The following is a 12,136-nucleotide window of genomic DNA, read 5'->3' on the forward strand; positions in this document are numbered from 1 at the left end:
CTGAGAAGATGAAACGACTGGCTGTTTAGGACGACGTTTGACAACATTTGCAAATGACATAGGCATAGTGGTGTTGTTCTCTTTGACCATTTGTACGGCTTCTTCATAAGAAACTTTGTTCTCATCTTTTACACGTTGGATTTCAACCGCTTCCTTGTATTTACTACAACCTCTGTAGGCAGCGCTGTGTTTTCCTCCACAATTTGAACATTTCAAGGTGTCTTTAGATGGGCAGGTATCATAGGCATGATCCCCACTGCAGCGAGCACAAACCTGGACTGTACTTTTACAATTGGTTGATGTATGGCCGAAACGCTGGCATTTATAACACCTGAGGGCTGGTGATACATACGTTCTTACCTTGAGGGGCTGATTGTACATGTATACATGCTTAGGGAGTGTAGTACTTGCAAAAGTTAACAGAACTGATAATGTCTGCTCTTTTTTCCTTACCTCTGGTCAAACGTTTAGCATCGGTAACTTTGAACGATTTCAAATGCTCTACTATTTCATCTTCAGAAATATCCAGATCGTTATTGTAAATAACACCTTTTGTTTCTCGCAGACTTTTGGGGACATAAGCTTTGATTTGTTTCCCACAAATTCGCATGTGTGCAGTTTAACACAATGTCACCTTTATCCAATCTCTTCAGGCAATGGATATCAGCAACATGTTTTTGAATGTCCTTAGCGAGTGCAAAGGGGTTGACGGATTCCAAACTAACAATGGGTCTCAGATTATGTTCATTATCTTCACTTTTGTCTGAACATCGTCATCATGTTTTCTTTTCGGACGTTTAGCCAACATAGCATTATATTTCTCAGCGAATTTGGCAAGAGTGGAAGTTTCCTCAAAATCATCAGGAGCCGACCAGTCGGCTGTAAATTCCCCATCAAAATCTGAATTCACACACTATCACTTTTGTCGACAACGTAATCCGCGAAGTAGGTTCTGCACGAACAAAACGTGCCAAACGCACGCACAAAGCGCAAGTGAAGTTCACGAGCACAAATTTACAACTATAGGCAATTGCACAATATAATTACTAAATTGATTACCAAAGCACGTTTCACCAACTATGCTTGTGGCATAGTACAAAGAACACCCCCAACTAACCACTGTTAATGTCAGCGAGAACAATCTAAACAGGAACACTGACTCAGAGAGTGAGATAAACACTGTCCTCGTCAGCAGACCCAGCAAAACCTCCGTTCCAACAGTATATGATATGGTGGGTTATCTGCCTTCTGTAAGCCTGGCGGAATGATGTTTGACCGAGGAATGTGGTAATTAATCAGAAAATAACCCCAGATTAGCCGGGTCTCACACATGGACACAAACAGTCTTGTCTCCCTCCAAAGTCGAAGATACAATATGCAAATCATCACCAACATGACTCGTTATTTATGTACAATATAATTGTAATCATTACATATGCCTCCAAATGTACGAGACCAGTGAAGGTCCGGGGTAGAATAGGCCTTCAGCAATCCATGCTTGTCGTAAGAGGCAACGAACGGGACCAGGTGGTCAGACTCGCTGACTTGGTTGACACATGTTACCGGTTCCCATTTGCACAGATCGATGCTCATGTTGTTGTTCTGGTCCAGACTCGATTATTTACAGACCACTGCCAAAGAGCTGGAATATTGCTGAGTGCGGCGTAGAACCAAACTCACTCACTCACTCCCAAATATACGAATTGATAGTTGGACTCTTCCATCAAGCCGATTACAATGAGTACAACCGTCTACGCATGTATGTTTTATTTACGAAACAAATATTAACAATATATGCAACTGCGTAATAGGTGGTGGAATATACATACCCCGTACGTGTGATTATCGTGTTACGCCAGCTGGAGCTATCAGCAATATAACTATAATCTATCGGTAGATAGTGAGAATGGTCTGCCCATGTTGTACACACCTACGGCAACGGGACGATGGGGAAGCCTGTTGGTTAAGCCTTTGCTCGTCACTCCGAAGACCCAGGTTCCATTCCCCACATGGTTACAATGTGTGAAGCCCATTTCTGGTGTCCCCCGCCGTGATATTGCTGGAATATTGCTAAACGGCGCAAAACCATACTCGCTCACTTCGACTTGACGAACTACTGCTTGAACTATCGCCTTACCCATATAGAGAAACTAGTCCACATATGCGATCTGAAATATTTTTTCCCTTCACTGTTCCAATACTTTCAAATATAATACTAATATGTATACTACCCGCCAAAAGCTTACAGTGACCTGAAGCACTCACTATATGTTATTTATATATGGTTACGTCGAAGGTGAATTTCTCCACTGGAATTGCTGGAAAGCATATGCATATGGTGTGAAGTTTTGTTAAGAATTCGCCCAGTTTCATCATTTATTGAACTCATAACAGTAATCTTTTCAACGTTACAAATTTGTTTTACAGTACATCCGTTCATGTGTAAACAGTATTCAATATTTTGCAAAATCTACTTTAGAATAGTTGACAGAAGTAAGTGACTACATTTACACCAGCGAGCCTAATTTGATGGGTGGTATGTTTGTTATTACTTGGGCAAACAAAACACAGTTAATTAACACGACATGCCTGATGTATTGATATGTTGTGATATATATTAATGCCTCCACAAGTGTTTACCCCCGACCTATTATAATCACACCCCTTGACGTGGGGGCACATCATTACTGGCACCAGGGAGCCTATTTAGTCTTTGTTTAGCCACCCTGCTGGTACATACAGCTTAAGGAGTTTGGCTAATCAGGACAATGCCGGACAGCGTGTTCTCGTGGAGAAAGGGATACATATTTGGAAATGCCTCACTTTCATCCCTACGTAAGCCTGAAGACAAATGTTCCCTTTGGATGGCGCTCTTGGCTGCGTAAATATCAAATGGACAAGAAACTAGCGCAGTTAAACATAGTAGAGTTCTCACCCGGGGTTTGGGGACACGATGTGGGACAGATATACAAATTGCCTTTGTGCCCTTTAGGAAGCGTTCATAATTTAAGGCTAGGGAGTGATGATTTATGTAAATAAGTATTACTAAGTAAATGACCCCCACCTACTCTTAACGTCCGCACCAAGCACACCCCACCCCATTCTCTTCCCACAGAGGTTACTTTCATATCTTCCTACGAACCTCTGTTCTAATACGGCCATATTTATCGGTTCTCAGAAAATACCGTAGTGGCAAAAAATGGTAGCAGATGTATCTCCCTTTTTTCTGTCCAATCAGAACACGTGTTACATCGACCTAGATTCAACTTGATAAATGCAAGCAATGTGGAGAAACAAATATGACATGACTGAGTTCTGTCTAGAAGAAACAATTTGAGTATCGCGCTCGGGAAGAGGTTCTAGTTTTCACGATTCATCCGGAAATTACCGAGATCTTGTTCTTTGATTATCAATGCACACTGCCTTCCCGAAAGTTGTCACATGTAACAAAGATTATACATATATATGGGATTACCATTTCTCAGTAAAGTACAAAGTACATTTTGGGTTGTACTCTTTTGGGAACCGTGGGGTAGCCTAGTGGTTAAAGCGTTCGCTAGTCACGCCGAATACCCAGATTCGATTCTCGACATGAGTACATTGCGTGAAGCTCATTTCTCGTGTTTCCCTGTTGTGATATCCAGAGGGGTAACCTTGTGGTTGAAACGTTCGCCAGCCACGTCGAAGAGCCTGGTTCGATTCTCCCCATAGGTACATTGTGAGAAGGCCATTTCTGGTGTCCCCTGCCGTGATGTTGGAATATTGCTAAAAGCGGTGTAAAACTAAAGTCACTCACTCACGTAACTCACAGCAAAACGTAACAGCTTTTATCTAGAGCCACGACTGTATTCTTTTCCCACTGGCAAATATATATATATGATAATAACAAAAATGAAAATTTTAAAAAAGAGAAGAAGACGGAACTCCGGTGTAATGTTGTCTGGTAATCTGACTCTGTATATGGTAGCACGTGGAATTATCTTTTGAAAACAATGTTGGGATATTTCCCCGACAGGTTGTTTATTTCACGGAACCGAACATTTTCAACAGACCTTATATCGAGGTGAGGTGAGCTTGTGGTAACTGATCGATCAAAGTACTGGTTCAGTTGGTCTGTCTCAGTTTCTGAACCACATCAATTTCCAATAAGTCTGAAATGAGGAAACCCAAAATGAAAAAAAGGCTAGATCCTCGCAGGTTTAGCCCGTCTCACAGTCCACGAACCAAATTATTTTAGCTACAGCCTAACCCGCCCTGCAATGGTAAAGTCCTACATAAAGCAAGTCTAGATTTATCCAGGTTCAGAATCGCCAGCCTATCTAGGGCTCCCTTTTAATTTAAATGGGTAATATATTAGTATGTTACAGGGGAAGACATGACTTGAGTCATAGGAAGAGAATGATTTGTACCATCAAGATCATATATATTCAGAGACGAGGCTTCAGTCTGTCCCAGGACATAAATCCTAGCTTACCCGGTCGAGTTATTTGTTTCCGTCAAAATTATGTATTTTCCCAGACAAAGCGTGAGTCCGCGCTTCAATCAGCCATGAGTTGAGATGCACTCTCCGATTCCTATTCCAGTCACTGTATGACGTACTTAGGAATGGTATCTATTCTGCGCCGTATTCACCGTCACATACTGAGATCAAAATAAGCTTGTTAACCGAAAAGAAATCAGTACGTATATGTCGAGGCGCCTTTGGCGAGCAGGTTGTAACTGATATGTCTATTAGCAGATAGCTTGTATCTGATTTGATATATCTAACATTGTATTGGAGATGTCTGCACCCGAGATGACATGCATTGCGCGTAGCGTGAATGGAAAGTACGCATGCCACAATTCTGCCACCACAAGACTATTTATAAGAGACATCTTCGCTGTCAGGGGAGGTATTGAGTGAAACGGCTAATTGCGCCAGTGTTCTATACAATGAGTGAGTGAGTGAGTTTACCTTTACGCCGCTTCAATATCACTGGGGGGACACACGAAATGGACGTCACACATTGTACCAATGTGGGAAATCAAACCAAGATGTTCTGCCCTAAAGTCCACAAACCTGTGAGAGGAAATAACAAAAGAAACTTCATTCTCAATATATTTTACTCCATATTATTACTAGGCGGTGGTGTAGCATAGTGGTTAAAGCGTTCGCTCGTCATGCCGAAGAGCCAGGTTCGATTCCCCAATAGGCACATTGTGTGAGGCTCGTTACTGGTGTCCCCCGCTGTGATATTGCTGGAATATTGCTAAAACAAAACTCAGTCACTCTCAATAAACACTATTGGATGTTTACTAACACCTTCGTTGAGAGTGCATGTTCGCTTGTACATCTGATGTCTGATTAATGGTTCTTGAAAGTTTCGTAAAGAACATAGGATCATTATTTCCATTTGCCAACATGCCCCAAGCAAGCTTCGTATAACCCATTCTCGGGTCATTCTCGAAACATTTGAGGTCTTGCATCCCTAAATTTTATATCCATACCCCCACCCACATATGTAATGCAATACGAATCACAAAGCGAAAATAAAGCGTAAAAAGCTTGCAATTATAAATCACAATCAAACAGTGACGAAACCCGGTGTTCACGAAAACGAGAGCCTCCCTGGTGTCACGTGACACACACAAGCAAGTCAATTGTTCGGGCCAGTACACAATGTACTCAAGTGGGGAATTGAACCCAGCTCTTTAGCGTGCTGTTCCACTGCCTCGTATCAAAAATAACATCAAGCTGTGAGGCATCGTGTCCTCCAGTATTCGTTATTACGGTCCAGTAACAATTATTGTAAACCACAAATAATGACAAACCATCGGACAATTATAATGGTTTTACGTTCAAAGATGAGGGGCGGTAGGGTAGCCTAGTGGGTAAAGCGTTCGCTCGTCACGACGAAGACACGGGTTCGATACCCCACATAGGTAACGTGTGAGGCCCAATTCTGGTGTCCCCGCCTTGATTTTGCTGGAACATTGCATATTCAACCATACTTACTCACTCACACACTCTAAAAGATGACTCGAGCTACGAAGCATTTATACTGCCATTACTTCCAGCTATCGCCTTACGTTCTCTGTAATATGTACGGTAAGGGTTTACAGTGTAAACACATCCATGGTCCGCAACCTTTGCGTGATTGAGTGTGGGTGCAGATGAAGGTGATCGATCTCAGACGAGGGGGAAGGACACGGGATGGCGCCCATGGCGGTAATGAGACTCTCGTCCTCCATAACCAGATGAAGGTTACAGCCCTGGCCGATTTCCGGAGGCCGTCCGCTCACGTCCATATCAGATCAGAAGATATTGAGCTTCTCCTAAATTTCAGAGCAACCCAAAACATAAACAACCAGCGTGTCCTCTGACCGAAATATAGTGCAACATGCTGGTTCTGTCTGCAGTCGTCTGACCGGAAGGTGGCACCCTCATGTTTCTGCAGCCTACTGCCGTATAGTGCTTCCGACCTCTCTACAATATATAAATCGCTTGACGAATAATGGATGTGACATGGGTAAGGGTGCTGTTTTATTGTTTTCCTTTTTGTTGGTGCTGAGCACTACACTCAGCAATATTCCTGCTTTATATGGCGGCCGTCAGCACATAATGGAGTCAGGCCTTTTAGTGATCAACAGAATGGACATCGATCTACTGATTGTATACCATGACGTGTGTCAAGCAAGTTAGCGATCCTGATCACTCGACCCCATTAGTCGCCTCTTACGACAAGCATGGGTTGCTGAAGACCATTGTAACTCGGATCATGAGTATGGTACAGGGTTGTTAAAGGCCGTGCACAGCAATATTCCCCAGCTATATGGCAGCGGTCTGTAAATAATTGAGTCCGAACCAGACAATCCAATGAGCAACAACATGAGCACAATTGGGAACTGATGACATGAGTCGGACCCACCATGTCAGGGAGTCTGACTACCCATTACCGTTGGTCGCCTCTTGCCACAAGCATGGATTGCTGAAGACCAGCACTGATCTTCTCGGGTAAAAAGTGGGCGGAAGTAGGGTTTAGGGTGGATGGTGCCGTGAAGGACAATATTAGGGTGAAGTAGAGAAAAGAGTGGATGGTGACTTGAAGAAAATGGTTAGGGTGAAGAAGCGCGTGGTGACGTGAAGGACAGGGGTTGAGTAGAGAGTGGACGGAGACTTGATGGACAGAATCAGGGTGAAGGGTGCATGGTGACGTGAAGGACAGGGGTTGAGTAGAGAGTGGACGGTGACTTGATGGACAGAATCAGGGTGAAGGGTGCATGGTGACGTGAAGGACAGGGGTTGAGTAGAGATTGGTCGGTGACTTGATGGACAGAATTAGGGTGAAGGGTGCATGGTGACGTGATTGAAATGGATTGAGTAGAGAGTGGACGGTGACTTGATGGACAGAATTAGGGTGAAGGGTGCATGGTGACATGAAGGACAGGGCTTGAGTAGAGAGTGGACGGTGACTTGATGGACAGAATTAGGGTGAAGGGTGCATGGTGACGTGAAGGACAGGGCTTGAGTAGAGAGGGAATGGTGACATGAAGGACAGGATTAGGGTGAAGGGTGCATGGTGACGTAAAGGACAGGGCTTGAGTAGAGAGTGGACGGTGACTTGATGGACAGAATTAGGGTGAAGGCTGCATGGTGACGTGAAGGAAATGGATTGAGTTGAGAGTGGACGGAGACTTGATGGACAGAATTAGGGTGAAGGGTGCATGGTGACGTGAAGGACAGGGCTTGAGTAGAGAGCGGACGGTGACTTGATGGACAGAATTAGGGTGAAGGGTGCATGGTGACGTGAAGGACAGGGCTTGAGTAGAGAGGGAATGGTGACATGAAGGACAGGATTAGGGTGAAGGGTGCATGGTGACGTAAAGGACAGGGCTTGAGTAGAGAGTGGACGGTGACTTGATGGACAGAATTAGGGTGAAGGCTGCATGGTGACGTGAAGGAAATGGATTGAGTTGAGAGTGGACGGAGACTTGATGGGAAGAATTAGGGTGAAGAAGTGCATGGTGACGTAAAGGACAAGTGTAGAGTAGAATGTGAATGGTGACAGGAAGGACAGGATTAGGGTGAATGGTGCATGGTGACTTTAAGGACAGGGCTTGAGTAGAGAGTGGACGGTGACTTGATGGACAGAATTAGGGTGAAGGGTGCATGGTGACGTAAAGGAGAGGGCTTGAGTAGAGAGTGGACGGTGACTTGATGGACAGAATTAGGGTGAAGGCTGCATGGTGACGTGAAGGAAATGGATTGAGTTGAGAGTGGACGGTGACTTGATGGGAAGAATTAGGGTGAAGAAGTGCATGGTGACGTAAAGGACAAGTGTAGAGTAGAATGTGAATGGTGACATGAAGGACAGGATTAAGGTGAATGGTGCATGGTGACGTGAAGGACGTATGTAAGCTGACGGATGGATGATATCACGAAGGAAATATACTGGGGTATGCAGATACTACTCTGATAGAAATAAAAACAGTTGGTGAGCGTAAACGACACATCTGACTTCAGCCGTAACGTGTCTGAGCTTTGGTGAAATCACGTGTATTCTTCAAACTTTACATTGCACCAAAATGTATCTTGTGAATGTCTATAGTATGAAGAATGTTCAATATCCCTTTAAGACGTCGGATAGTATACAGTACTAACAATATCGTAAAAACGAATAAGAAATTATTTACGGTTGCTTCATGGCCACAAAACCAATCCGACATAAAGGTTTTTTGTCTTTCGACTGACGTCATCGAGCAATCTGCTTATACACGCGGAGTACTACGGCCTTTGAACCTCCTCTTCACATAAGATCTCCATCAAATCTCTGACACCTGTATTGGCGAGCACGGTCAGCTAAAACAGAGATGGACAGGGCTGAAGCGAACTAATTGTAGAATAAATCGCATTAAGAGTAAACCATTTCTTTGTTTCCATGGTAACAGTGATCCACGTGCGACACATCCGCCCACGTACCTATGACTATTTATCTTCATTGAGGTTTACTAGATGCATTTGGGCGATGCAATCAATACCGTGTCCGGGAACACTGATATTCTGTTTAGTGAACGCGAAATGCCAAATATAGCATAATGACTGCTTTATATCATAGCGTGTTGACTGGGCCAAATAGTGACGGCGTCTATTTTCATATATCCAGCTAATATATTTTAAGTGTTTCGTTATGGTTGAACGAATAGACGGGATCTGATGGTAAATTTTAATTTGATCTCACTTGTACAGGCATGCATTGATCATATCGTTCCCCAGTGAATATACAAGAGTGAGTGAGTGAGCTGGGGTTTACGTGGCTGTTAGCAATATTCCAGCAACATTATGGGGGACATAAAAAAATGGGCTTTACACACACACACACACACACACACACACACACACACACACACACACACACACACACACACACACACACACAATGTATCCATGTCGGGAATCGAACCTTTGTCTTCGACGTAACGAGCGAACACTTTAAACACTGCTTTCTCACCACTAAGAATATATAACATTTCGAGACAAGCAACTGTTGATATTTAATCAAGGAGTTGATTAAGATTCTTTCAAGAATAATGTTCATGGATTTAATTTTCTTAAGACCCAAGTCAAATTTTGCACAGTGGGGAATCATCTTACCTACAATCACATAATTTCTGTCATTATATTCCGTTGCTTATTTATCAAATGGCGACAATTTGATCAACGTGAACAGTGCCGTGAAGTCCTTTACCATGGCGGCCTAGGGGATTGTGTATTGTGGAACCATACGTAAATGATAAATGTGATGTCATTAGTTAAATAGTGGTCGGAAAATTGAACTGAAAGTATGTGCACAGAGCACAGATGATTTCCGATTTGCCGGTCAAGTTTAACAAAGATCCACCGTAAACTCACTTCATGAAAATTATTTATGCTACACTGAAATAACATGTAAGTCCATGAAAATTACGTCAAGTGTCCGAACACTTTTTGCACGGGTCTGTACATCAATCCGCTTGCCAAATTCGGGAGAACAATCAGGTGAAAAGAAACCCAGAATGTTGCGATTAAACTTCACGTGATACAATGATTTACCATTTATTGTATTTCGTGCTTATCTAGGCATTGTTTCAAAGGCAGGGAGTAAGATTTCAGCGTGTTTTCTCGTAAACAATGCAAGAAACAGCTGTGCACACGTCATCTACAGGTGATGAGAGTGCCAATTAATGTCATGTCATACGTTTTTAATGCAATAGTCAGAATAAAATGTATCCGGGACAATTATTATCTCAGAAATGATATATTCCAATACTGTGTTGTTTCACTTGCTGAGCTAACTATATGCGTTTCAGATAATATAGACCACAGGAGAAGCACCGTGCAGCAAGTGGTTGCCACTGTCGGATATATTTGGCGTAAGGAGCTATTTAATCATCCATTTAGTGTTGATATTTCGAGCGATTTACTAGTTTCATTTCAGAAAGCTTTATGTCGGCATACAAGTGAATGGGTGAATGAGCATGGTTTTACACCGCTTTTAGCAATATTCCATTAATATCACTTAGTCATTAAAACGACGACGGGACACCAGGAACTGGCACATTGCACCCATGTGGGAAAACGAACACGGGTCTTGAACTAAAGCATAGCACTTAAAATATATGTATCGATTTCTGTGAACCAACATTTCCGTGAAAGCATCACCATCGGGAGTTTCATCCATATATGGATATGCGATTCGTAAATAGCATGTGATTCGTGTCGAGTAATTATTGCCCTGTACGAAGTGTCAGATTCTGGGAAAGAGGTGAAGGTAATTCACGTGTACTGCCATGGTGAAACTAGAAATCAAAGGTGGTGTTAAAATAATTATAGTAAAGTAAAGCCCTATTATTTCGCAGGTATATGTGCATTTTATGTAGTAAATATGCTAAAGTGTGAATTATCTGTTAATTAAACAGTTTGGCCTAACTACAGTCTGGGTGGTAGGGCGACCGGGAACGTAGATAAAGTACTTCACTGAGGAGAGATTAGTTAAAAAAACGTGTGATACAAACAAATAATAGCGAATTGAATCTATGATTCGTTTGTTAAACAGCTTTTACGTTTTCGCTTAAAGTGAAATTGCCATCTATAGTCCGATCTGATGTTTTCAGGATTTATTTGTAATTACGTTTTGTCCGACTTTACGGGTAAACATGCTTTTCTGGATATTCTGAATGCCCAGTTATGCCGATGTGTGTTATGTCGACATGTGCTATTTGCAATTGTGTACATTTCAGCGACATAGAGTAAGATCCTAAAACAGATTTTTTTCCAATTTCCGACAGTACTTTCGTTATTTCTTTATTGTCTAGATAATTCCTATCGTTTTCATTTTTTTTGTAACTGGCAATATTTTAAAAACAAACACGTATGAACGAAATACATTGATCTACGTGTTATGATTAATGATTTGCCGTGACCAAAGGTATAATAAATCCAACATGAAGCAGCAAAATATAACACAGAAAAGCCTAAAATATTCAATATTATAATTGATAAGGCAAGTAGCAAGATACAACGATTCACAATAGAGGTTTCTTGGACAATGCAACTGAGTCAAATCTAAAGTAATGGATCAGAAATATAATATCAACTCACCAAAGGCTTGGTTTTCAGTGAGAAAAAGTTCTACAAAATCTTTCACAGCCGGCTTTCTTGTATGTAGGGCGAACGTTGGCGAAGACGCAGACAGATGTAGACAGGCCGTATGATGACACAATTCCAGAATGACTCCGAGTGTCAGCAGAGATCTATTATATGGTCTCTGGTGTCAGTCAGTGTGTGTGCCGTCAACACAACAGCCAGCCTTATATATACAGTCACAGATTCTTGAACGTTCGAGCACTGTGCCACCACATCGCTATTAACTTAGGACTTTTGCGTTCGGCCTCGTGTTTACCATCAGTCAAAACACACGGAAGAGTGCCTAAAGAGAGACAACTCTAAAGCACTGCCATAAGAGGCATGCCGTTAAAATACTAGTACCGTGATGTGAAATCTGACCCATAGTAACTATAATTCAAAACGCTAAACATTGCGACCCAGTGATAACTATCATGAAATCAATTATAATACAGATCACAGAAAACACGCTCTGGTAACGAAACGATGCTCGTG

Source organism: Haliotis asinina, chromosome 7, assembly GCF_037392515.1.
Source record: "Haliotis asinina isolate JCU_RB_2024 chromosome 7, JCU_Hal_asi_v2, whole genome shotgun sequence".
Classification (NCBI taxonomy): Eukaryota; Metazoa; Mollusca; class Gastropoda; order Lepetellida; family Haliotidae; genus Haliotis; species Haliotis asinina.